We start from the raw sequence: 27,954 nt of genomic DNA, 5'->3' as shown, positions 1-27,954 counted from the left end.
TGCAGTTGTACCCTAATACACGTAATTCCAGGAGGCTTTCATCACTATGTTCCATTGTCTTAATCGATGAGTATCGACGTGCGCATGAAGTCAGTGGAAACTAAAAGTTTATATATATAAAGCATGACGTCGCGGCTTATAACTTAATTGTCTCGATCAGCGTAAAAGAACTGCGCCGCAACTTCCTTTGCCCGAGGAGCGCCTGAGGTGCCGCCGGAGTAATGGAGGGGAGCGAGTGCCGATTGGTTGGTCAATCACGTGCTCGGCGCATGCGCAGAAGGGCGCTGTAAAACAGGCCTCGGGCCCGCGCGTCAATATTACAGTGCCTGCTCGAAAGCGCGGAGGTCGACTAGTGAGCTGGTGCCCGCGTTTCAGCAGTCGTGCACTTACGTTCCTAATCAAAATATAAAAGTACTCTTCTTTAGAAATTCCACCTTGCCTGTACATCCAACACCCCAGAGACTGCAAGTGCGACTGGGCAGGTAAAGCGGGAGGCTCGAAGAGACTAGCAGTCCTCCGCTGAGAGCAGGCCTGTTCGCCCTCCCCCTTCGAAGTTAACCTGCAAGGGGACCGCAGACCCGTGTTCTCTATAAGCACCGCACACAGAGGAAGACCGAACTGACCAGGGTTATTTTTATTCAAGACAGCACAGACCAGTTACCGACTCCGGGCAGTCTCCAGGAATCTTGAGCGCTCTTAACAGAAGAATTAATCAGAGGCCCAGTACTGCAGAAGAGGATAAGCAAGGTAAGACAACGGCCACGTCTTAACTTGGGGTCTCACGACAAGGGAAGAACGACAGATGGGGGGGGGGGGGGGGGGAGAAATTGCAATGCTCATGCGACAGTATTAGCTCGAAAAAAAAAACGCAGTGAAACAAATTTTCGTTTCCATCTGCCACGGGATTGTGAATCTTAACAAGCTTTGAAGAGTACCAAAACGCTGGTAGCAACTCGTTCATGTAAGACCTGTAAAGGTTTTTCGGGAGAGTATACGTTTTCCGGCCGGTACACATACATACGCGTATTTTTTTTAATTTTTCTTATCATTGCCCGTCTGTCGACTTTACTGGCTAGTGTATCGTAAAATAGACCTTAAAGGGTTGGCAAAAAGAGCTTTGTGAAGAAATGAGGAAAGGGGCTTTGAAATGGATATGGTGCTTCCAGCGGCTCATCCCTCGTTAATTAAGCATTACATTGTTTGAGTGGTTTGTATGGGGGGGAAGAAATGAAGTGGTGCGGCTACTAGGCTTTTCATTTTTAGAGCAGGGTTTGGAGAAGTTTCCCGTCTCTCTGGTGAGTGTCTGATAATTCACATTCTGTGCAGACATAATAGTTTTTTAAATTTCCATTTACCGTAATCATAATGGGTTGCAAGTATGCTGCTACTGAGTGAAATTTAATTGCTGAAGACATCTAGAAATTTTGTGTACGTATTTATGTGATTTGAAGCATGCTCGTTGTTTTGTTTTATTTTACTCCGTTCATTGATAGTACTTAAAAGTGGACGGCGCGTCCTAAATAAATTAGTTCACCCACTGATACGTCGCATTCTAACAAATGTTACGTGCAAGACTGTAGCCACCGAAGCAGACATTCATTTTCAGAACGCGTCTGCAAACGATTGCGAAAATAGCTAGTAGCACCTTTTTTTTCTCAATAACTCGTAAACGGTGATAATTAAACATGGAAAGAGGTACTAGTTTCTACAAAATACGTAATTTTACTTAATTGATGTTTGCTTGGTATGTTCCTGTGTGTCGTGTTTTAGACGATCCCTGTGTGTGCAGGAGGTTTATGTTGGAATACAGTGAATTGTTAATAAAACTTTTTTATGATATAAAAAGTTTGGTTTTCGAGGTGGTTGTGGTTTTCCTCCACTTGTTCCAATAGTTGGGCGAGGTCGTTTTCGAGAATGTCAGTTAGTTTTGAGAGTACCGGTAGCAAGGTTCTTACATCGGCCATGCGTCCGGCGGTATACTATCGCACACTTCCTGCCATGCCACACTACGCTTCGTTATGTGGCCGAGGCCTTCCACTTTTTTTTGCCCGCTGGGAGCACTGTCTCGTCGTCGGTCAAGGGCGTTCAAGGTTAAAGTTTCCACGAGAGAAACACGTGCGAACGTGCAATCTTCCATTTCCAGAGATAGGCTGCAGTCCCATGACACTGAAGTGTTTCAGCTTCCAGGCGTAAGGTCTTTGCACTGATCGTCCCACAGCTAAAGCTCACACGCACACGTTTCCTCGACGGCAAAAGCTTGTGGCGCTGTGACACAGGGTTTTGATTATTTGCTGACAGAATAGTCCTAATTAAGCAGGTTGTGCCTAACAGAAAACGTCTGTTCGTGGATTCTGTATAATAATTTGTAATGGCATTTGCATTCAAGATGTTCCCTCGCGATTTGAGTTTTTCGGTGGTAAACTGCATATGCGCGCACACACACACACACACACACACACACACACACACACAAAAAGAAAAATTAAGAGACTAGCTGGCAGGAATAAGTAAAAAAAAAAGATTTGGATCGTAGTAAGACTCAAAATATTTTAAATTTCGGAGCAGATGATGAAACGCATCTGCACAATCATTTCAAAACGTCTGCATTTAGCTGGTGCGAAAGATAGGATTTTGTAGCATTTGTGAGGTTTTTAAAAATATTTTTACCTAAGTTTTGATTCAGTTGTGTTATCTATTTGTGGTATTGTTATTGACAAACAGTGGATGTTTGTGTGTATAAAATGTATTTGTACTAAAAGAAATGAAACGGTCTCATTTCCCTTGTCCTTATGAAACATTTTCGATTGTCAGGAATCACAGAAACGAAGACGCCGTTCATAGTTTGTACAAAAAGTAAAATTGTTTTTACTATACTCGCAGGAGTTTTCGAATACGCAGCAGCTCAGCTTGTCTTACGAGACTTAGTGTGGTCTAGCACCATCTGTAAAGAATGAAATCGTGAATTCGCTGTCTCGCTCTTAATTTTATCCCCCCCCCCCCTCCCCCTAAGGAATTTTGGTAGTGCCGGAGTCGATGAGCAGGGTGGCCAGTGAGACAGCAGGCTGTTTATAAAGAAAAGTTTTTTTAAATTTTGCTCCACATTTGTAGTTTTATTTGAAGTATTTTGCACTTACATAAAATTAAGATCAGCTTTGGCTCTAGCGTGAAAAGTTGCTACAATGTTATAAAGAAAACATTACTTGACTCGCTTGTATCGAAAGTGTGCCTATTTTCCGTGTACTATTAGATTCACGGTTAAGACATATTTTTGTATTAAGGATGCATTATACAAAATCCTTGTTTTCAGATTCTACGAAATCACTTACTTTTTAAGTTTATTCTCCATAGTCCAATCATTGTTTGTTTCAATGTGAAACCTATCCGATCTCGTTATCGACTTGTTTTCTTCCTGTATTTTCTTCTTGTATTTCCTTCTAAAAGAAAGCACTCCGTCTATCTTACGTAATCACTCCTCAGCTACACTCCTCAGTTTCATCACCAACGTTATCACTGCAATTTTTGTTTTCGCCTTCAGAATGCTAAACATTGCAATAACTCAGCAGAACAACGGTCAAAGCTTGTCCTTCAGAGTAATGCTTGAATCTAAATAAGGAATTGAAAGTACTATAGAACTTGATTTCCTCGTACGTAAAGCGTGGGGGGTAGTAACGCTGTAAATCTTTTCGTATCTGCTATTTTTAACCTGCTCCATCTAGCATCTAATACCACTTTTTTTTGCATATTTCATGTCCATGCCGAAGGACATGGTACTGTAAGACGTAGCACACGCGTTGTAGAGAAGGCTGGTTCAGATCTAAGTCCTGCCATCCGAAGAGTGACACATATCGCTTGAGACAAATACCACTATGGCTCGTTTGAAAACAAGGCCGATAACAACATTCGTGTACTATCCGAGCGTTGTCGACAGGACTTTAAATTCTTACCCTCCTTTATGCGCAGACAGGACTTGGCATTCGTCAGATTCCATCAGACATCCCTCACTACTTGTAGAGTTGTTGTTGTTGTTGTTGTTGTTGTAGTCTTCAGTCTTGAGACTGGTTTGATGCAGCTCTCCATGCTACTCTATCCTGTGCAAGCTTCTTCATCTCCCAGTACCTACATCCTTCTGAATCTGCTTAGTGTATTCATCTCTTGGTCTCCCTCTACGATTTTTACCCTCCATGCTGCCCTCCAATGCTAAATTTGTGATCCCTTGATGCCTCAAAACATGTCCTACCAACCGATCCCTTCTTCTAGTCAAGCTGTACAACAAACTTCTCTTCTCCCCAAATCCTATTCAATACCTCCTCATTAGTTACGTGATCTACCCACCTTATCTCCAGCATTCTTCTGTAGCACCACATTTCGAAAGCTTCTATTCTCTTTTTGTCCATACTAGTTATCGTCCATGTTTCACTTCCATACATGGCTACACTCCATACAAACACTTTCAGAAACGACTTCCTGACACTTAAATCTATACTCGATGTTAACAAATTTCTCTTCTTCAGAAACGCTTTCCTTGCCATTGCCAGTCTACATTTTATATCCTCTCTACTTCGACCATCATCAGTTATTTTACTCCCCAAATAGCAAAACTCCTTTACTACTTTAAGTGTCTCATTTCCTAATCTAATTCTCTCAGCATCACCCGACTTAATTAGACTACATTCCATTATCCTTGTTTTGCTTTTGTTGATGTTCATCTTACATCCTCCTTTCAAGACACTGTCCGTTCCATTCAACTGCTCTTCCAAGTCCTTTGCTGTCTCTGACAGAATTAAAATGTCATCGGCGAACCTCAAAGTTTTTGTTTCTTCTCCATGAATTTTAATACCTACTCCGTATTTTTCTTTTGTTTCCTTTACTGCTTGCTCATTATACAGATTGAACAACATCGGGGAGAGGCTACAACCCTGTCTCACTCCTTTCCCAACCACTGCTTCCCTTTCATGCCCCTCGACTCTTATAACTGCCATCTGATTTCTGTACAAATTGTAAATAGCCTTTCGCTCCCTGTATTTTATACCTGCCACCTTCAGAATTTGAAAGAGAGTATTCCACTCAACATTGTCAAAAGCTTCCTGTAAGTCTACAAATGCTAGAAACGTAGGTTTGCCTTTTCTTAATCTTTCTTCTAAGATAAGTCGTAAGGTTAGTATTGCCTCACGTGTTCCAACATTTCTACGGAATCCAAACTGATCTTCCCCGAGGTCCGCTTCTACCAGTTTTTCCATTCGTCTGTAAAGAATTCGCGTTAGTATTTTGCAGCTGTGGCTTATTAAACCGATAGTTCGGTAATTTTCACATCTGTCAACACCTGCTTTCTTCGGGATTGGAATTATTATATTCTTCTTGAAGTCTGAGGGTATTTCGCCTGTCTCATACATCTTGCTCACCAGATGGTAGGGTTTCGTCAGGACTGGCTCTCCCAAGGCCGTCTATAGTTCTAATGGAATGTTGTCTACTCCCGGGGCCTTGTTTCGACTCAGGTCTTTCAGTGCTCTGTCAAACTCTTCACGCAGTATCTTATCTCCCATTTCGTCTTCATCTACATCCTCTTCCACTTTCATAATATTGTCCTCAAGTACATCGCCCTTGTATAAACTCTCTATATACTCCTTCCACCTTTCTGCCTTCCCTTCTTTGCTTAGAACTGGGTTGCCATCTGAGCTCTTGATATTCATACAAGTGGTTCTCTTCTCTCCAAAGGTCTCTTTAATTTTCCTGTAGGCAGTATCTATCTTACCCCTAGTGAGGTAAGCCTCTACATCCTTACATTTGTCCTCTAGCCATCCCTACTTAGCCATTTTGCACTTCCTGTCGATCTCATTTTTGAGACGTTTGTATTCCTTTTTGCCTGCTTCATTTACTGCATTTTTATATTTTCTCCTTCCATCAATTAAATTCAATATTTCTTCTGTTACCCAAGGATTTCTATTAGCCCTCGCCATTTTACCTACTTGATCGTCTGCTGCCTTCACTACTTCATCTCTCAGAGCTACCCATTCTTCTTCTACTGTATTTCTTCCCGCCATTCCTGTCAATTGTTCCCTTATGCTCTCCCTGATACTCTCTACAACCTCTGGTTCTTTCAGTTTATCCAGGTCCCATCTCCTTAAATTCCCACCTTTTTGCAGTTTCTTCAGTTTCAATCTGCAGTTCATAACCAATAGATTGTGGTCAGAATCCACATCTGCCCCTGGAAATGTCTTACAATTTAAAACCTGGTTCCTAAATCTCTGTCTTACCATTATATAATCTATCTGATACCTTTTAGTATCTCCAGGATTCTTCCAGGTATACAACCTTCTTTTCTGATTCTTGAACCAAGTGTTAGCTATGATCAAGTTATGCTCTGTGCAAAATTCTACCAGGCGGCTTCCTCTTTTATTTCTTCCCCCCCAATCCATATTCACCTACTATGTTTCCTTCTCTCCCTTTTCCTACTGACGAATTCCAGTCACCCATGACTATTAAATTTTCGTCTCCCTTCACTACCTGAATAATTTCTTTTATCTCGTCATACATTTCATCTATTTCTTAATCATCTGCAGAGCTAGTTGGCATATAAACTTGTACTACTGTAGTAGGCATGGGCTTTGTGTCTATCTTGGCCACAATAATGCGTTCACTATGCTGTTTGTAGTAGCTAACCCGCACTTCTATTTTTTTATTCATTATTAAACCTACTCCTGCATTACCCCTATTTGATTTTGTATTTATAACCCTGTAATCACTTGACCAAAAGTCTTGTTCCTCCTGCCACCGAACTTCACTAATTCCCACTATATCTAACTTTAACCTATCCATTTCCCTTTTTAAATTTTCTAACCTACCTGCCCGATTAAGGGATCTGACATTCCACGCTCCGATCCGTAGAACGCCAGTTTTCTTTCTCCTGATAACGACATCCTCTTGAGTAGTCCCCTCCCGGAGATCCGAATGGGGGACTATCTTACCTCCGGAATATTTTACCCAAGAGGACGCCATCATCATTTATCCATACAGTAAAGCTGCATGTCCTCGGGAAAAATTACGGCTGTAGTTTCCCCTTGCTTTCAGCCGTTCGCAGTACCAGCACAGCAAGGCCGTTTTGGTTAATGTTACAAGGCCAGATCAGTCAATCATCCAGACTGTTGCCCCTGCAACTACTGAAAAGGCTGCTGCCCCTCTTCAGGAACCACATGTTTGTCTGGCCTCTCAACAGATACCCCTCCGTTGTGGTTGCACCTACGGTACGGCCATCTGTATCGCTGAGGCACGCAAGCCTCCCCACCAACGGCAAGGTCCATGGTTCATGGGGGGGACTTGTAGAGTACCATACTTTAAGAAAAACAAGACTAATATTTTAATTTTTCTTGGAGTAATTTAACATGAGCGGGAAAATTCTGTCGGAGCACAAAAAGGCTAATATGCACAATTTTTAAATGACTTGACTGAAAAGTGGGGCACCAGCTGCCTCATTCTACGGTCCTCGAAACGTTTAAAAATTTTCCCAAAAATTTTGATATGCAGCATATTCAGGCTCTTTTTAACATCGATCTCACATATCGCACGCGCATATCACTGTCAAATATGTTTCACTGCCACTGTGTCCGTCTCTTTCTCTCACACTGCCATTGTCACCTTCGCTCTTTCTATACAACCACCGTCTACTGTTTACCAGTATTTCTTTCACATCTCTCTTCCATTGCCACTGACTCCTCTTTCAGCATATAGAAGCGCGAATACGTTTGCATGCCAAAATTTTTGGGAAGATTTTTAAGGTTGCTGCGGAAGGTAGAATGAAACAGCTGCTACCCCACTTTTCAGTCAGTCTTTTAAATAAACGGAGGACATTCGCTTTTTTTCTGCTCCGACAGGTGCATGTATCCGGTGGCTCCCTTCTTTTCCCTGCTACAGCAGGGTATGTCAATCATATGAACAGAACTTAACTTTTTGGGCAGGTAAAATTTTGGTAGTTTACCAATGTAAAATTGGAACAACGCAAAACTAATTTCACTCCTCAGACAGGATTTTACGTGGCACAAAAATTTTGCATGTGCTTCAGTTCTGCAACATGGGGTCTCCAGAACCCTTCTGATAAAGATACACTTGACAGCATATTTCTCCATGCTATGTCACTTTATAAACTACGCTTTCGCCTCACACCGGACGTCACGTAAGCGTTTTACAAGCGTGGTCAAATACGACACCGCAACACTCTACATATTGTTTGCACGAATAAAAAGTGAATGCATTCACGTGTTTTTAAGATCAAAAAATTTTCATATTACTCCAGAAGACGACAGCGCAAATCGCAGAAAAAGCTCATTGCGGAGTAATTACAAAGGTGAAGGTATTCAAAGAGCGACATAATGCCGGTATGTCTGTGCAAACTGTGGTGACAATTGGTGCGGTGGCTGACGAAAGCGACCGTAAATGGGAAGTGCTCAACTTGATTTGAGCAGGCAGTTCAAATGGCTCTGAGCACTATGGGACTTCACTAACACCTGTGGTCATCAGTCCCCTAGAACTTAGAACTACTTAAACCTAACTAACCTAAGGACATCACACACATCCATGCCCGAGGCAAGATTCGAACCTGCGACCGTAGCGGTCACGCGGTTCCAGAGTGAAGCGCCTAGAACCGCACGGCCACACCGGCCAGCCGAGCAAGCAGTACAGTGAGAAAATGGTGTTCGGTACCAAACTGTATCGTTGAGGTACATATAGCACTTTCAATAATGGCTAATTATGTGGAGCTTGAAAGAAAGGCCAGTTCGTCTCCCGGAGTGCTTAGACCTACTGACGTGATAAACAGCCTCATTGCGAGACAGAGAATTAAACTGGTTGACTTCTTACGAAAAGGAAGCCTATCGCATAATGAGCCAGAGTAATGGTGGAGAAATTGATACTGCTGTCATCGACAGTACCGTACTGTGAAGTATCTCAGGCACGTGTAACATTTTTGACTTTGCCTTTTTTAATGAATAGTAAATGATCACACGAGAGGGGTTTCTATGAACTACGGTAGATTCTGACTGACAATTCAAAGGTAGGACGACGACGAGAGGGGGGGGGGGGGGGGGCTACCGTGCTGACATTGATAGATACTGGCCTTGAAACCAAGGAAACATTTTCTTCCTGCGACAGTGAAAGCTGATTTTCACTTTGTCAGTGTGCACGATCCCGTCAAAATGGTTCGATAATTTGAATACGCGAAATGATTGAAAGGCAGTCACATCATATGTGAGACTTCCGGAAAAGCTATGTCGAACGTGTATAGGTATTTGCACGGGTTTCGCCTGACCACCTAGCGATAGTTCTGGACACCATTGACGCAGTCACGTTTCATTTTTGCCGGAAGTAGTCCCTCGTGTTGGATAGGGTAGCTCGTGACCTAGTAGCGGTGGGTGTTAATGTGTGGGCTGGAACAGTGCGTGCGTGGGAGCGGCCCGGTGATCCCGTTGGCAAGGTGGCGTGCGCACCACGTGCCCCAGTAAAAATAAACAGCGGCTGCTGCTTCGGCGGCGGCTCTAGCGCCGTCTGGACAGGCGAGGCTGAGAAACCGCCGGCCGAGGTCGTCGGCCTGCTGACTGAGGGACCCAGATCACGGCTTGCGCAACGCCAACCTGTCCCAGAGCCCGCAACCGTTTCACTTTCCTTTTGCGTGACACCCACCACTGACCCCACCGGACTCATTCGTCACCATCCAGTTTCAAGCATGCGGTAGAAGTCTCACTCGTGCTTACCGCCCTCATCTGCGTAATTGTATACTGGGCGATGAAACGTTCATTCGAGTTCACAAGACCTTCTCTTCGACAAGAAATAAGACAAAAACGTGGGGGTACATTTCAAATTGCGCATCGTCGTAAGGAGACGGTTGACGAGGTTGCCTGTAGGGGTCCCCTTCCCCTTGGTGCGGGTAGCTTGCTCCTTCGTTACCCACTGTGCTTACAATCGAATCGAGCGGTAACACGGCAGTAAAACGTGTTCTCCGATGTGAATTTCAGCAGGTGAAATCCCGTTACAACTATGCGGTGTGACTTTCGTATACGGCACGGCACCTCGTACAGCTTAAGGCGAGTAGTAGGTGAATAAGTGTCAAAAAGTTGTGAAAGTTCCTGGCAGATTAAAACTGTGTGCCGGACTGAGACTCGGAACTCGGAACCTTTGCCTTTCGCGGGCAAGTGCTCTACCATCTGAGCTATCCAAGTACGACTCACGACCCATCCTCACAGCTTCAATTCTGTCAGTACCTCGTCTCCTATCTTCCTTTCTTCCAGGAGTGCTAGTTCTGCAAGGCTCGCAGAAGAGCTTCTGTGAAGTTTGGAAGGTAGGAGACGAGGTACTGGCAGAATTGAAGCTGTGAGGACGGGTCGTGAGTCGTACTTTGGTAGCTCAGATGGTAGAGTACTTGCCCGCGAAAGGCAAAGGTCTCGAGTTCGAGTCTCGGTCCGGCACACAGTTTTAATCTGCCAGGAAGTTTCATAACAGCACACTCCGCTGCAGAGGGGAAAATCTCATTCTGTCAAAAAGTTGTTTTTTAAATTTTTATCTTAAAGTATCTAAGTTTTGTCAACAAGATCAGGAAATTATACCAAAGTATATGGAGACGTGACGACTCCCCCATGTCACGCACACAACTCCGTTAAAAACAGAATTTTGTTCTCACTTTGTTTTTTGTGACTTCTTGGTATCTTATTGGCATAAGATTATTGGAGAAGTAATTACATGGCAGGACTAAAAAACCAAATGAAAGTTTCAACAACTCTATATGGGAACAGCTATCAGAAAAACTGTTCCAGGGGTCTAAATACTTTGAAAATAGATATGTTGTGTGCACTGCATTGGTTCAGTGATGGTGCAGTGTCAATGTTTAACGTTATGGAATTGATGAGAGTGCCTGGTGGACTAAAAATGCAAAGAACTTTATTTGCCATTAACCTTAGGAGACTCTTCGAAGCAGACAAATCAGTGCTCGAAGCCATCACACAAGCGAGAATTAGTAGTAGTCTGAAAAAGAAAAGGGACAGCACTACCAGAAACAAGATGAATGTGGACTCGGGATATGTCAGTGTTATGCACGGTAGTTAGAGAAAAAGGTTTTAACTTTAATTTGGATTTTTCGGAAGTTTGGAACTGTATCTTCCGATACACGTAGGTTAAAAACTATTAAATAGAGGGCTGAAATTTTGTGTACTGTCATAAAACATACTCAACTAACAAGTGAATATTCTTATGAATTAAATTTGAAAATTATACTTTCTAAAGAAAAACTGGGTTAATTACTGAAATTTTTGATAATCATTATCAAAAAAATTTTGAATCATGATTTATGACAGCATTATCTTTTAAAAAGCCCACTTTAAAGATTATAGTCTAAAGAACTTTCAGAACAAATGAAGCTTCTACTGTGTTTTTATTTCGAAATACGTGTACCTATGCTGTACATAAATAACATGCTTTATTTTACTTGCAACACAAAATAAAATTCAGAAAAAGGGCGACAGCCGTGATTCAAACACCAAAATGATCCCAAAAGATCTGTTAAAAGATGGTAAGCATTACATAGACTTAAAACTGTTATTCTTTGAGCTACACTATTTAGAACAGTGACAAATTTTTCAAGGCTTTCCTTTGTGTTCATGAACCAATCGCCTTAAAGCATTCGAAGTTGACACGAGCGGGTTCGTGACACTTGTTTAATTATGTAAGGGAAGTGCATAGATCGCGTCCGCGTGCGCGCTTAAGACGTGACGCGCTTTCAACAGAATTTGGAGGTAAACTACAGAAGCCTATTCGTCCCAGCACAGTTTTAACCATTCTACATAGGTCTGTCTGACATGTTTAGTTGCGACGTTTGTGATTCAAACCACACAGGATTCAGTGGGTACAAACCGTTCATGATGATCATAAATAACACCTAGAGTTTTATGAGCGTGAACGTAGAAGATTGATTTCCATTCACGTTTAATGTTCAGTGATGAGGCAACATTCCATTTAAGTGGAACGTGATCCGTCATAAGGTGGTAATATGCGCAAAACCACTTTGTGTGAATGTGAAATCTAACTGAATCTGAATTAATTATGAATCAGGCACATCCTTGAAGCCTAGTACTATATATAATGTACGCAACGGAATTAGTAACGCGTCAATTTATTTAGGCACTAGCAGCGAATCAGGTGGGTTATTAAAATAATATTGAAAGTGAATTTATGTGATGAACTCAAGATTTAACTGTACACTGCGGTTTACACAGCCTACTTTCATGATTGTGACCACCTGTCGAAAGCCTGAATAACCTCCTTTTGCAGTGCGGATGTGCAGGAAGCGTGTCACTGAGATTCTGGAAGATACCATCAGGGATGGTTAGCCTTGCCGACTGTAGTGCCGTACTCATTGCATTAGGTTTCTCGGTTGAGGATCATTGGCGCGAACAGTCAAATAGAGGTGGCCCCACAGATTCTCGATTAGTTTTAGTTCGGGGAATTTGGTGCCCAGGGGAGCACAGTGAACACATCATTGATGCTTTCGAACAGTACTCGTAAAGTGCGAGATGTACGATACGTTGCATTGTCCTGCCGATAGATGCCATCGTGGCGAGGATGAAACAAATTGTATGTAGTGGTGGACATGGTCTCCGAGGATAGATGCATGGTTGTGTTGATCAGTTGTGCATTCCAGAATGAAATCGCTCAGGGAAGGTCACGAAAACATTTCCCAGACCATTACGCTCCCTCCTCCGGCCTGAACCCTTCCAAATGTTGTTACAGGGTGTTTGCTTTTAGCCTTACACGCCATACACGCAAACGGCGATCTGTACGATGAAGCATAAAACGTCATTCACCTGGAAAGGCCACCCGTGGCCATTCAGTGGATGTACAGCTGCAGTACTGCCGTCCAAATTCCAACCTTCGTCGTCGATGAACAGGAGTCGGCATGGGTGCAGCCCGTGCGCAGCAATGTTTCCTGAACGGTCGTTGAAGAGACGCTGTTGGTAACCCCTTGGTTCATCTGGGCGGTCAGTTGCTCAAAAGTTGCACGTCTGTTCGCCTGTACACATCCCCGCAGCCGTCGTTCAACCCTGTCATCTAAGGCCCTTGGTGCACCACAGTTGCCTCGGCGCCGGTTTTGGATACCGCCAGTTTGGCATGCTCAAGTATACCGGGTGATCAAAAAGTCAGTATAAATTTGAAAACTTAATAAACCACGGAATAACGTAGGTAGAGAGGTAAAAATTGACACACATGCTTGGAATGACAAGGGGTTTTATTAGAACAAAAAAAAAAACAAAGTTCATAAAATGTCCGACAGATGGCCCTGGACAGCATAACGTCAGTGACTGCGCATGACAATCGTGTATAAAAGGAGCTGTAATGAGAGAGAGAGAATCAGATGCGCCAGCAGTCGCAGCATGTTGTCGTTACCTAAAAAGGCGCCTTTAGTGAAGCTGTATTATCAGAATGGGGAATGTGCTAGTTCAGCGTTACGATCCTATCGCCATACGAAGGGGATTGGAACGGGTGGTCCGTTGACAAATGCAGCTGTGGCGAGAATGATTTCGAAGTTCGAAGCCACGGGTTGTTTAGACGATACATCCCGTAGTGGCCGACCGAGCACAAGGCGTAATGCTGCTGAGACAGTTAAGGCAGAAATGGAGACTGTAGCGGTCTCGTCTATGCACGGGGAAGTCAGCGATCGTGCAGTCGCACGTCGCACCGGCATTCCATACACTACTGTTCGGTTGGCACTTAAGCGTAACCACTGATGCTATTCGTACCAAATCCATCGGCATCATGAACTGTTACCTGGCGATTTAGTGAAGCGGAGGGCATTTGCGGTGTGGGCGTTTCAAAAGATGGCGGAAGATGACGATGGGTTGAGTAACGTGTTGTGGACCGACGAAGCTCATTTCACGCTCCGAGGGTCTGTCAACGCCCACAACTGCAGAATTTGGGCTCCCGAAAATCCTAGAACTGTCGTGGAAACTCCATTGCACGACGAGAAAGTCACGGTATGGGTTGGGTTTAGCACATCGGGCCTTTTTTCTTCGAGGAAATGCGTGATTCTGGTTTTGTAACTGCTGCCGTGACGGGTGAGAGGTACGCCGATATGTTACAGAATCGCATCATCCCCAGCCTGCTGGACAAACGCCTGCTGGAACGTACGATGTTTATGCAGGATGGCGCTCCACCCCATATTTCGAGATGCGTGAAAGATCTCTTGGCGCGGGTCGTTTGGTGATGATCGTGTGCTCAGCCGCGACTTTAGTCATGCTTGGCCTCCCAGGTCCCCAGACCTCAGTCCGTGCGATTATTGGCTTTGGGGTTACCTGAAGTCGCAAGTGTATCGTGATCGACCGACCGACATCTCTAGGGATGCTAAAAGACAACATCCGACGCCGATGCCCCACCATAACTCCGGACATGCTTTACAGTGCTGTTCACGTCATTATTCCTCGACTACAGCTATTGTTGAGGAATGATGGACATATTGAGCATTTCCTGTAAAGAACATCATCTTTGCTTTGTCTTACTTTGTTATGCTAATTATTGCTATTCTGATCAGATGAAGCGCCATCTGTCCGAACATTTTTTGACCTTTTGTATTTTTTTGGTTCTAATAAAACCCCATGTCATTCCAAGCATGTGTGTCAATTTGTACCTCTCTATCTACATTATTCCGTGATTTATTCAGTTTTCAAATTTATGCTGACTTTTTGATCACCCGGTACTTTAACCACAGCGGCGCGCCAACGGTTTACAGACTTAGCTGCTTCGGAAATGCTTCCACTCTTGGCCGAAAGCGCCCCTCCCCTCCCCCTTTCCCCTTCCCGCAACACGCTTTATTGCCAATTGCCGATCCTGTCATCTGTGAGTGGTTATTGCACGTTGACGTCGAACCTGGCGGTTTTCACATTGTTACTGGACCGTGTGTAAAAGAGTTGTAATTGTAAAGCAATAAAAACATTGTGGACATGAACTTCACAAGATATCTACAAATCAAATTTCTGATTTGGTATAGTTACTGAAAGAAGTGGATTTGCTTAAAAATCTCGCATCTGTTTGTGTGAAGTGTACTACAACTTGACTATGAAGATCACAGTGAGTATCTGGAACTAAACCCCAGAATCCTAAAGATCTCAGGAAGCACTGACGAATTTGAGACAGTAAGAGGTAACTTGAACTACAGTACTCTCACTTGTCGTAGTGTGCCGGAGTTGTACGCACGCTTCGCATAATCATCAGTGCAATGTGAGCAGAGTGGAGACACCACGACTCAGCAAGTTGATACTGCAGCCGCAACTTAGCCTCCGCCTCATGTCTGTGACGTCTGCATCTACCCCGCAATTCCTCCTTTCCATGTTTCCTACTTTTCAAGTCTCTAACGCGCTGTTTGTCCCCGTTTTCCCGCTAGCAAAACGCGCTCGGCAATCCTCCCACAAGTTACTACAGACCGCCAGTGGCGTATTTGTTTCTTTCCGAACATCAAGTAGGACAGAGCTGTTTTGTGAAGTTTTTAGGAAAGCCCGGAGATGCTTATCAGCCAAGTATTTCTCTTAACAACCTGCTGACAGAGTTCCATCGTCTGAAACTAAGGCTTTCTTTTTTATCTCGGCCATACTGCAGGCCGGCCTGTGAGTGGATGGTGGCCTCTTATCCTGGTCTCCGTTCGGCAAAGCGACTTGTATCCCCCGATAAGAGGAACACGCTGTAGCTGCAGCTCTTCTCCCTCTCTTTATACAGCGACCGGCGTGCCCAGCCCACCCTCCCCTCTCTCCCCCAACCCCGAGCTCGTTACGCCGGACCTGTCACATACTCACAGCACTCCTTACTTCAACAGCCAGCCTATAAGGCAAATTTATGTAACCAGAACCATACGAGATTACAAAAGCGTAGGAAGAGGAAGTGAGTTCAGCGCTTAAAAGAACTACCGTAAATGACTCTAGTTAAGGGGCTCCGGAACGCCCTATACTTGCACTGTTAAAATAACGCTTATAAATTACATCTTTCCTCACAAAGTATTTGAGGTAGGAAGTTGAACTTCTTACAGATTATTTATTGGAATATGGGCTACAACTTAACACAGGGATTTTACAAAATTTTAGTTTAGTTATTAAAGATGATTTTTTCAATTGTAACGAAAATTCACAACATTTTTTTGCAATTTTTTATTTATATATTCAAAAATATACAGTTTTTTGGAAAAAGGCTGTGTTAAATTATGCAGAAGGTACTGTGTAACATTTACTGAAAGTTTTAAGCAAATATGTTTGGAAGATCCTTAGAAAACATGTAATTAGTATGAGAAAATAAAAGTTTTGGGAATCGAGCGACAAAGATTGGATTAACTTTTTAGTGCATTCCAGGTCCATAGGATGGATTATATTCATCCTCTGCAAACTCCTCCTCCAGCTTCCTCTTGTTGCTCCTCCTGTTTACTCTTGCTTGTATTTCTAGACTCTTTACAGCCCTGTCTGCAGCCCGAAGGCGTTCCTTGTCTAAAGCAAGCATCGCTCGTTGTTGTGTTCGTAGATTTTGCTACTATTTTCTTCAGTTGCAGTTACTGCAACACTGTTCCAAAAGGTGGTCATGTATGAACACTTATCACATTTCAGTTGTATTTCACTAGCAAGTCCTACGTGCTTTATTATGGAGAGTTCCAGACCAACTTCACTACAATGAATACATCTTACACAGTTTGAAAAAATTCCTTTGAGAACCGACATATCAAATATTTCATTCACATCCGATTCGCCCATAAAACATTCATAGTTTTCACTCATTGAACCAAGCTTCTTCTGTGAAGTATTTTCTTTCCCACTTTGACTGCTATGGGCAGGTGTACTTGAGAGGTTAGGTTCACTCACTTGGTTATCGTCTTTATTGTTTACAGTAATAACACATACCTTTGGCTTTCCAACATTTCTCCTTTTCTTAAAAGCCGTCAGAGGATTTTTAATAACTTTACTTTTGCTCATTATTATACTTCAACAAAACAGAGACTCAAGAAACAGAATTAATTACGAATATTTTCGAGATAACGACAGAGTAAATAAACATGAAACAATCGACAATCACACCAGCGATATATATTGAACCATCACAGGTTAGCCACAACACATACTTTATCTCAAATCACTGAAATGTACCTGATGAACACGGACGTTAATGATAACACCATTTGACAGCAGTTTAACAGCGCCACAGTGGGTCACGCCCATGTAGAACACATTTCAAAAAAAATTTAAAAATAGTTGTAGTCTTCGGAATTGAATAAATTATATATCTATTAAAAGGTAATAGTCTGCAGATTCAGAAAACGCAAAAAAGTAAAAATTGGACTTTTCATGATTTTGAGCCTTTCCGGAGCCCCTTAAACTGCACTGGTGTCCAAAATTAAAACAACAAACCGCTATTTCCCCGTCCTATGACTAATTCACGATATAATCATACAAACTGTCAACCAGTTGCCCGTACGAATGTTCTGTGCACGGAAGATGGTATTCCGGTCAACAGGCAACCATGCCAATAGACATCAGGGCACCTATGAAACGAGGTGGTGTTTGCCGGGTAGCGCCATATCTGCAGTTGCTGTGTACACGGCCACAGACGGAGTAGTATGGCACAGAGAAGATGCCTATCAGACTCTGCGCTGGAGCACCGTAGAAAGAAAGGAAGCAGGACAGTCGCAAACTGATGTGGCCCGATGCCTTAATGTGTATCGTTCTGTTTCTAGCCTGTGGCGACAGTTCATAGAGACAGAAACTGTATCCCGTAGACCAGGGCAGGGCCGACCACGTCTGACTTACGAACAAAGGACTGTTATTCGGCTGTAAGGGCATGACAGTACCGCCTTAGTACTGCACGGCAACTGGCATGTGAGCTCGCAGATCCATTGGACGTGCTGTACCGAGTCAAACTGTGCAGAAGGCTTCCGCGGAGTGGCCTTTATTGTCGGAGGCCTGCTGTGTGTCAACCTCTGACCCGTCTTCACAGAAGAGAACGTGTAGAGTGAAGTCATCAATATGCCACCTGGACGATCGAACAGTGGGCCAATGTTACTTTCAGAGATGAGTTCCGATTTAGTCTGGAGAGCGATTCTCGATGGGTTCGCATTTCGGGACCCAAACATTGTGAAAAGAGACCTATATCGAGGAGGAATCCTAAAGGTGGGGGCAGGCCTTATGTTTACCACTCGAACCCTTTATGAAATTGTACGGGTGAATCATCAAGGTTTAACTGCCGTCAGGTATCGTGACGAGCTCTTGGGACCTCATTTGCGATTGTTGCAAGGTGCTGTTGGCCCAGACTTCGTATTGATGGACGATAATTCTCGACCTCACAGAGCAGGGTGGTTGATGTTTTCTTGTAAACAGAAGGTATTGCACACATGGCTTGGCTTGCTAGCTCTCCCGATTTGAATCCCACAGAGCATTTCTGGGATGCACTACGGAGACCAGCTGCTTGACGTCAGCATCCACCGGTCACTCTCAAACACTTAGGAGCAGCTCTGCAGGAAGAATGGGTGTTAGTGCCTCAACATGAGAATATCATTTACAGCATGGCCCGTCGCCGTCAGGTTTGTATTGCTACCAGAGGTGGTCACACCGCACACTGAGCATATTAACCAGTTGTCGGAATGTGCGTGGAAATCCGTGAAGTTGGAAAAACGAACATTTTTGTCTACCTTTATGCATGTTGCAGTTGTTTACGTTCTGAATTCTTTATATTCTTTCTACTTTATTATCACCTGTTTATACTGTTTTGTGGCAAAATAAAAGTAGCCTTGCAAAATTTCCATTTGTTGCTTTAATTTTGGACAACAGAATAATTAAATTCCCCTGCAGTTGCATAAAGGAAAGGAGGCTAGTCGTCTGGCTTTTGCCATTCACGTGAAGAACACAGCAGCTGTATACCTCAGTCGAGGACGAGAGACACATTCCAGAGTTTCGTGTGTTTCGTAACATTTTCCGAGGATAGATTTACGACCTGTTAATTCTGCGGGGAAAAACGGTTACAGGAATCGCATACCTGAATATGTACGAGGTCTGACTTTTTCCACAATTGGGAGAACACGCTAAATTTTTACACGGGATGGAAGATCTTTCTCACAAACAAAGAATTCGCCATTCTTGTCTTTGCAATCAGGTTGTATAGTTACTAAATGTCGATGCAACTTAGCAGGTACCATGAAACTATTCGCAAGCAGCTTGCTCGTACATAACATGCCGAGAGGTGAGCTGTTAGAAATAACAAATCCGAGACTGATGTAAGATTTGTCATACTTTTTCTCGCCTTTAGTGAGTCATTAGATGTCATAATGCATGAAACCATGGAGCTTGAAGTCCTTACATCACCTTCTTGAATCTCTTAGTCTTAATCGGTATTCTTTCAGGTTGATGCCGCATCTTTCGGGCGAATCACTTTTGAACTTTCTATGCAAGATTTTGTTGCGGCGTCTTTAAGCCAACGCGACATTGTCTTTTAAAATAGACAGTTTAATTTTGCAATATAGAACGTAGAACAATGTCGCTACAAGATACTGAATTTTACAACTGTAGTAAATAACTAACACGAATCGAATATACTGCGACCAATAGCGGTGTGCGATTCGCCGTACCGAATAATTGGTCTGCACGTTGCGAAAGCAAACTCGAGTAGGAGCTGTACTCTGTTCTGCGTGGCACGGGTTTGCAAAACCCCAGGCGGTGAAGCTTAGACATCGAAGCGATGAAATACTTTGAGGCGGTTGGAGGTCTTGGTGGAAGAGAGAGATGGAGAGAGCGAAATGGAATGTGCGCGGCGTGCGCAGTTGAGGAGGAGGAGGAGGAGGAGGAGGAGGAGGAGGAGGAGGTGGTGGTGAGAGAGGGAGAGAGGGAGGGAGGGAGGGAGGGAGGGAGGGAGGGACAGCCAGCATGGCCGCTGCGTGCATGTGTAGTGGCTACGAGCATAGAGTTGCCATATACTTGGTGGTTACAATTAAGTGCAGCTGTTCGCGGATGCCCATTGTGGGCTGTAAACATCGTACGACAATGAAACTTGGGAGATCCAATGCTAATATCTTAATGCGAAAGAGATTTACGCTGGGAAAATTAATTCAAATTTTGGCCAATAGGTGCAAATCTGGAACTGTACAGCAACTCGTCGAATTCTCCGGTATTCATATTGAACAAATAGTGTAAACTGCTGTTAATAATAAAATCAATATTATGTCATTCTCATTTATTTGACCTCTTCTGCCAACGTCCGTTCCTAATCTGTTACATATTTCTTGCAGTCACAACGCCAGATTTTTCACCAAGTGATCAAAATTGGAATTAATTTTTTTTCAGCATTCATTACTTCTTTATTAACGCATTTGAATATCTACCAAATATCCCTGCCATACGATAATTACACCCCATACCGGACCTCTGTGAGTAGCTGCACTTCAATTGTAATAATCCCGTACCTACTCGTACAAGCTAAATTCTTTTATTTGTAGTTTTTTATCACAGCATTGTTGTAGATTTGTTACGCTGATCGTCTCCTCATAGGACTAGATGTGCTTTTTTCTATAGGTTGTCTTTCTAATGATTTTTGTCATCAGCTGGACGTTAAACCTTACGTAGGTAATAAATTTCAGCTCGTCAGGAAGTGGACATCGTTACTGTTCCAGCAATCTTAGTGTTTTCATACTGTCCCTTGTTCATTTTTATTGATACCCATGTAACCTTTGATCCACTCAGGTTTCGTTGGTTTAGTTTAAAATAAAAAACTGAAACGTTGTCAGAAAGAAATTGAGTATTTATAGTACTCTGGTAAGCATACATTGATCAGCCACACTCTATATAAATCCGTCCGGGCGATAGCAGCGTCACCTTGCGGGGAATGATCGCTGGCCCCACACACGCACGATGCAAGTAGTATCAGTGAGCGTGCCGTCCGTGTGGAGAATGAAGGCGCGCGATGTAACTGAGTTTGACCGAGGGCAGAGTGTGATGGCCCGGAGGCTCGGCACGAGCATTTCGGAAACTGCATGACGTTTGTGGTGTTCGAAGAGTGCTGTAGTGAGAATCTTCAAGTGGCAAGGTGAAACTACGTCCAGACGTCGTGGGCTTGTGGGGCCACCCCTCATCCCAAACGTTGGACGTCATAGGCACAGCGGTAGCGTTGCCGCCTACCACACAAGGGGGCCCAGGTTCGATTCCCGGCAGGGGACTGGGTGTTGTGTGTCCATCATTTTCATCATTGTTGACACGCAAGTCGCCGAAGTAGCGTCAGCTGGAATGACTTGCAATACGGCGGCCGAACCCTGAAGGGGATATCCCAGCCAGTAAATGCTATACGATCATTTCATTTTTCACAGGCTGGGCAGACATAAAGAGGACAAACGGCGAGCTGTGGCGGAAGTAGCATTAGACTTTAATGCTGATCAGAGTACAAGTGTGTCTGAACACAGTGCTCCGAACACTCCTAACGATTGGCTCCCGCAGCCGACGTCCCGTGCATGCGCTTCTGTTGACTCCACGACATCGGCAACTACGACTGAAACAAGCACGTGACCATCGGTACTGGACGTTGGCGCAATGGCAGAGCCTTGCGTGGTCCGATGAATCCCGATGCCTCCTTCATCATGCCCATAGGAGGGCGTTAATCCGTCGTCTTTTAGTGGAATAGCTCCTTGACACCCGTACGGCGGGACGGAGACAAGCTGGCGGAGGCTCCGTTGTGCTCTGGTGAACATTCGCGCGGGCATACATGGGTGCAGTAGTTCCTGCAAGACATCATGCAGCCAAGGACTATCATACTGGTTGCAGACCACGTACACCCCTTCATGACGTTCATGTTTCCCGACGGTAGTGGCATTTTTCAACAAGATAATGTGCCATATCATAGGGCCAGGAGTGTGATGAGTAGTTCGAGGAATACAATGGCGAGGTCTGAACTCTATCGAACGCATCTGAGATGTGATTAAACTTGGTGTCAGAACTTGTGATCGTCCACGGAATTTGCGGATATTAAGTGACTTGTGTGTGCAGATGTGGTGCCAATTCCCTCAAGCGACCTACCAAGGCCTCATTGCTTCCGTGCCACGACGCGCCGTCGCTGTTATTCGATCCAAAGGTGGACATGCGGGCTATTAGCTAGGTGGCCATAATGTTCTGGCTGATCAGTGTATTTTACATGGTGAGTCCGTCGTATATATTAACAGAGGAGTCACCACCAGTCTCCACCACTTGTCGAGACCACAACGTTGAATATCAGAGCTAAGGGTGTGGAGCGAATGCGTGCAACGTTATATGGAAAAAGATAGTCGTCTAAATGATGACACTAGAGGAACTAAACTGAAGTGTGAGACTAAACCTTTTGAAACAACACAGAAGCCTTAGAAATAAGTCATCGTACGGGTTGTCCATGTTGACAGAAAGTAGATTTCAGTCTGATGAATAAGTGCAGAAAATATACACAGATGGCGACCCTGTGGCCGCAGAGTTCGTGGAACCAACAAAGAACGGCAGCCGGCTACTTTGGCCGCAGTAAGATTCTTCTCTGAATGGCTCGTTTGATCTTTTTATAGTACACTGGAACTCGGAGCGCTGAATTCCGCCGTTTATGCTGTGCGCCAAAGGCTGCTTTAATGCACGAACACAGAAGTGCGCAAGCGACACATTATAGTAAATGTTGGTTGTGATCGTGATTTAAATGTATCTGTGACCACAGGTTGAAACCAATTTGATGGCAGAAACATAATTATTAAGAGTCGTTGTAATGCAAGTACTGGTCATTATGTAACACCGATTAGAAAATTTGCGTATACGAATACACTGCATAGTTACTGGATCATTATCTGAAGGAAAAAAAAAAGAAAAACTGCGCAAGAACAGGAGGATTCAACAGGCAAATCCCTAACACTTGGAGAAAGAACAACAAATTCTACCAAAATATCCTGGTGGAATGTTTTAGAGATATGAAATCCAGGTTACACTGCTTCGGGATTAGTCAAGATGGGTATCAGAAACCTTCTCCTAACGATAAATTGGAGAATCTGGGGAACCCAACCGTCATGAGTTAGCACATGATTGGCGCTCTGTTTTCACCTGGCGCATATGCTGTTCTTCATAGGTCATCGTCTCATATAAAACACGTTGGCGTAGCCCTAAGTAAAGTGTTTTCACTGATTTGTCGATGTCTCAAGCCAACTGCAATCCTAAGCCTAGAACCTCGGTTTGGCATCTTGGCGCATAATACGAGAAGTTTCTGCAGAGGTAAAGAACAAGTTACACACCCTAGGCACCCTCTTTACACAGTAACCAACCAGCAAGAACCACACTCAGTTCACGTCACGGTCGCTTAGCGTGATATATAGATGGAAATTGCGAAGCAAACGTGCTTAATAAATGTCGGACTGAGAATTAACATCTCATTGTCCCAGCAGACGAAAAATCACGATCCGTCTCGTTCGTATATGGAAAAATTTGAAGAGACTTCAGGCTGTGCTCTCGAAATGTGAGGGGATCGGCGACAAAAAACCACCCGAAGAATGAAACACCACATGCTGTGTGGAGAACCACAAAACGCCCAATATCTCCATATGTTATAACACTGTATTCCAATAGAACAAATAGTCCTGCTATGGGAAACGCTCCGTACAACAGCATTATACTGGGAATTGTGCAAGCAGTATGCACCTGACGTATAATGTTACCCCTTTTACAGCATTTGACCGTGATGTATGACCAGTAGATACAGAAATCAGTCAATTAGTTCTTTTTCATAACAGTTTTCTAGCTGTTAGAAATAAACTCAGTAAAATGGGCTAATACTGAATCTAGAACCCTTCTGTACCAAGTTCATTAAGTGGTTTCTCTAATGGATTTACGCACCAGCCTACCCAGGCAAAGAAATGCTTAAGTTGCTGTTCCCTGACATAACTTCAGAAATGAATATAACTTTCCAGGATATGGTTCTGAGAAAGACAGGAATCGTTTAGCTACTACACCCACATACATATATATTTTGATTTAGAAAGGCCACGAGTTTTTAGTCATTGTGTTAAAAAATTGGCAAGGGTGGACTTCCATATTTGCATTTTGCATAACCAACAAATAAAATATTTAAGTATTGTAATAACATAATACACGCATTTAAATTTAAGACAATTCATTTATACTTTTCTCTTAACAAACGATTTGTTAAATGCCGAAGATAGGGCGTGGTCACTCTGTATTGTCTTTCAGTATTTTTGTGCAACCCTATTTCAGTGTTACTGAGCCACATAAGCCACTTTATTTTTATAAATCTTTGTACCTTACTGAATTTTATAATTGAAAGAATTTTATCTCTACTCAAAACTTAAGTATATATGTATGACAAGTTCGTCTTTTGAGCAAGACTTACTTATTCATTTTCACTTTACTTATTACCACAAAGAGAATAAGAGTATTAAAATCGTGAAACTTATCTGAAAACATCTGCTTGAGTACTTAAGGAAAATTTCGCTTCAACACTTCTACTACGTAAATCATACAGTACATTTAGTTGTACTTTAAAGGTTAGCACACAAGTATTTTCAGACATTAATTCAAGGATGAAAATTAGTGCCTCTAGATACTGAATAAGGCATTTCAAATGTTTTTATAACAGGTTTCCTCGGAATAATCAAACACAAGGAATGGATCCTTTACAGGTTGTTTCAGAAGTAGTGGTCAATCTTCAGGGATATGAGAGGAATGATAATACAGAATCAAGTCAAGAAAACAGAGGCTCTAAAACGCATGTCTAAAGAGCTATGAGCAATTATGATATTCGGTACTGTGAAACGAATCTCTTCTACTGCAAGCTCTTTGCTTTCCTAAGAGAGCATACTGCTGAGGTCATGGGTCCCTAGACTTACACACCATTTAAACTAACTTTATCTTACGCTAAGAACTACACACACTCGAGGAGTCGAACCTCCGGCGGGAGTAGCCACGCAATCCATCACATGGCGCCTCTAACCGTGCGGCCACTCCCGCGCGGCTCGGAAGTAGTAGTATGAACCAAAGCAAGGAAAAAGTCCACTAAACGTGTGCTTTAAAATGAATACCTGAGAAGTTATGAGCACTTGTTCATTAGAAGTTGTTTCAAAGTGGCGAAGCTGAAAAAGTGCTCCTAGCTTTTAAGGTATACGTTTTAGAGCACATGTTTACTGAACATTTTTTCGTGTTTTGGTCCATACGACCACATCTCAGGATATTGAGCGACAAAGAGCTTGCAGTAGAAGAGATTTGTTTCGCAGTATCAAAGATAGTGTTGCTCATAGCTCTTAAGGTATCCTTTTTAGGGCCCATGTTTTCTCGACTTTTTGGTTTGGAATGATCACTCCCTGAAGATTGACCATCACTTCTGAAACATCCTGCGGAAGATTAGGAATGAAATAACAGAATGAACCATATTTTATGTTTAGCACAATAATTATTTAAAAAAAGTTATTTTGAATTAATGGTTCACGCCTCTACAGTTCATTATGTAGTTGATAACTTGACTGTAATCGTTGGGTGTGACGAATTGTAATGGCGGCTACACTACACGTGGTACGGCATACAAGTTTCTTGAAGTATGGACTAACGAATTCTTCTCGGCGTCGCTTGAACGTCAATAGCATAGCCCAACTACTTGTATCAAAGCCGTAATAATTGAACAGTCGTCATCTGAGGCTGTTGTGCAACCATTTCCAGGCAAGGCATAAGACTTCGGTACAGTACAAAAGCACATCATGGTTTACATAACGTGTCCTACACGTGTGCTATTTTATGTAAATGACAACTTGCACAAATACATAAAATTACATATCCGAACATTTTCATTTCATTAATCCATGACAAAATACATTTTAGTGAATTATATGTTTCACATATTTCTGTGCATAAGTTATAAACGTTCATTAGCACAACACTCTTAACATCACATATCACACTTTCACTACAGGCTTTTCACTTCACATTTACATTATGGCAAATTTTAAACGCAAAAATGTTTTATAAAGTAGATGACTGATAGAATAATAGTGTTGTAATGTGTACAAAACTGGACGGGATACCAGGACCGTGCCCCTTGTATCACGAATAAATAGAATTAACAGCAGCTGGTTGCTGCTTAATTTTCAGTAAGAAATCACTAGTATTTTCAGTTTCAGAATTTATAAGTATTACGGGAAGAACACATCGCGGAAGACCTAGTGCTGGGACTTCAGCCTTGCAAATAGCTGCGCTCGTGATAGGGTGTTGCAGAGGTACCGTAATTGACGTGTATCGTGAAACGTCGACACCGCGATTCGTAGTGAAGTTATCGAAGCTAGCGCCGTGCTCGTCCCGACAGGCGGCGCTTTTTAATGTCTGACAACACAATACAACGGCGCTCACCATGGCAGCATGTTCCTGATAACTTTGCGCGCGAATAGGGCGTTCCAGAAAACCCCACTGCGCATTCCACGCTGCAGCCAGGCTCGCTAGAAACAAGGCACTTCTCAGACAATTCTGTTAATGAAAAACTTGGGGCTCGTCCGTCCGCGGCACATTTAACACTCTATATGCATGCAGCAGGCGAAAAGGAATACAAACGTCTCAAAAATGAGATCGACAGGAAGTGCAAAATGGCTTAGCAGGGATGGCTAGAGGAAAAATGTAAGGATGTAGAGGCATATATCGCTAGGGGTAAGATAGATAATGCCCACGGGAAAATTAGAGACCCATGGAGACGAAACATCTGTATGGATATCAAGACTTTAGATGGAAAACCAGTTCTAAGCAAATAAGGGAAAAGCAGAAAGGTGAAAGGAGTACATAGTCTATCCAAGGGCGATGTACTTGAGGGCAATATTATGGAAATGGAAGAGGACGCAGATGAAGATGAAATAGGAGATATGGTACTGCGTGAAGAGCTTGATAGAGCAGTGAAAGACCCAAGTCGAACGAGTCCCCGGGAGTAGATAACATTCCATTAGAACCACTGATAGCTTTGGGATAGCCAGCCGTGACAAAACTCTACCATCTGGTGAGCAAGATGTATGAGACAGGCGAAATACCCTCAGACTCCAAGAAGAATGTAATAATTCAAATTCCAAAGAAAGTAGGTGTTGACAGGTGTGAAAATTACCGAACTATCAGTTTAATAAGTCACGGCTGCAAAATACTAACACGAATTCCTAACAGACGAATGGAAAGACTGGTAGAAGCCGACCTCAGGGAATATCAGTTTGGATTCCGTAGAAATGTTAGAACACGTGAGGCAATACTGACCCTACGCGTATCTTAGAAGATAGATTAAGGAAAGGCAAACCTACGTTTCTAGCATTTGTTGAGTTAGAGAAAGCTTTTGACAACGTTGACTGGAATACTCTCTTTCAAGTTCTACACTTACACAGGGAGAAATGATCATCACGATAAAATAAATCAGGGCTCGCACAGAAAAATTTAAGTGCTCCTTTTCCCCGCGTGCCGTTCGAGAATGGAACAGTATAGAGAAAGCTTGAAGGTGGTTCATTGAACCCTCTGCCAGACACTTTATTGTGAATAGCAGAGTAATCACGTATATGTAGACTTAGATGTAGAAGGTAGCAGTGATCAAGTACAGGGAGCGAAAGGCTATTTACAATTTGTACAGAAACCAGATGGCGGTCATAAGAGTCGAGGGGCATGAAAGGGAAGCAGTGGTTGGGAAGGGAGTGAGACAAGGTTGTAGCCTATCCCCGACGTTATTCAATCTGTATATTGAGCAAGCAGTAAAGGAAACAAAATAAAAATTTGGAGTAGGAATTAAAATCCACGGAGAAGAAAACTGAGTTTTGCCGCTGACATTGTAATTGTCAATCAGCAAAGGACCTGGAAGATAGCTAGCTGTTCTGTGAATTTCAGTGAAAAGTGCACTGCACTACAGGGAAGAATTTTCGAATCAAAGAGTTTCCATTGTACGTTGCTTGTATATATCCGGACATTCTGTTTC

At 43.1% G+C, this 27,954-nt stretch overlaps 1 protein-coding gene across 2 annotated transcripts in view; it reads left to right on the top strand.

Annotated features, from left to right (window-relative positions):
• Positions 1-334: 334 nt before the first annotated feature.
• The window catches only part of LOC124546019 (glutamate synthase [NADH]), a 360,968-nt gene continuing 333,348 nt past the window's right edge, over positions 335-27,954 (top strand). For both annotated transcript variants that reach the window (XM_047124987.1, XM_047124986.1), the window contains exon 1: positions 335-747. The gene's annotated coding sequence lies outside the window, so the exon portion shown is untranslated. The remainder of the gene's footprint in view (positions 748-27,954) is intronic.

This window comes from Schistocerca americana, chromosome 8, assembly GCF_021461395.2.
Source record: "Schistocerca americana isolate TAMUIC-IGC-003095 chromosome 8, iqSchAmer2.1, whole genome shotgun sequence".
In the NCBI taxonomy this organism is placed as follows: Eukaryota; Metazoa; Arthropoda; class Insecta; order Orthoptera; family Acrididae; genus Schistocerca; species Schistocerca americana.
The sequence above is the reverse complement of the archived record's forward strand: the minus strand, read 5'-3'. Positions and strand labels throughout refer to the sequence as shown.